The sequence below is a fragment of the Orycteropus afer genome, unplaced genomic scaffold, assembly GCF_000298275.1.
Source record: "Orycteropus afer afer isolate SDZICR_OR568_19922 unplaced genomic scaffold, OryAfe1.0 scaffold00746, whole genome shotgun sequence".
Taxonomy (NCBI): Eukaryota; Metazoa; Chordata; class Mammalia; order Tubulidentata; family Orycteropodidae; genus Orycteropus; species Orycteropus afer.
This window is the reverse complement of record NW_006922333.1, coordinates 728171-729001: the sequence shown is the minus strand read 5'-3', so window position 1 is coordinate 729001 and position 831 is coordinate 728171.

Below are 831 nucleotides of genomic sequence, written 5' to 3'. Positions count from 1 at the left end.
GTGAATAAGGATTACAGTTTCATTAATGAGGTGTAAGTCTTCTACTATGCAATATGAGCTGTCAGGTTTCCTTACCAGTAGGATGGGGGTATTATAAGGTGAATGTGAGGGAATTAAAAGGCCCTTAGACAAAAGACACTGGATAAGAGGTTTCAGTCCCTGTCAGTGTGTTGAAGAAATGGGAAACTGGGGTCTTGAAGGAAAATGAGAAGGGTTCTTTAAGCAAATAAGAACAGGTGAATGGTGGGTAGTAATGGTAGGAATGGAAATGTCCCACACAATGGGATCTGCTAAATCAGGAGGTAAAGGAGGGTTCAGTGTGGAGGGTGGAGTAGAGATTAATGGTAGTAGAAATAGTGCTGAGGGGTCTTGAGCCCAGTGTAGGGTGACCCCTAACTTAAAAAGAAGGTCTCTTCCTAAAAGTGTGGTGGGGCAGGTAGGTATCACTAGAAAGGAGTGTGTAATAATTCTGTTGTCTATGAGGCATGTGACAAGACCTGTTACCTGGGGTTTGGAGGGGTGTCCGTCAATTCCCATCACTGAGACTGGGGAGGGGTATAATTGTCCCGGGAAAGAAAGTAAGACAGAATAGATAGACCCTGCATTGACCAAGAAGGATCTCAAGTTACCCACTACCTTGAGTGTTACCCTGGGCTCAGCGAGAGTGATTGGGGTCGACAAGTTGGGGCTCCTTCAGTCTTCAGCTTAGGATCCAGAACAGTCAACGGTGGGTCAGGGGTTGGAGGGACTGACCCTCCTTGTCTTGGCACCGAGGGACAGTCACTTTTCCAATGTCCCATTTGACCTAACACCGGACAAGGTCTGGAAGGT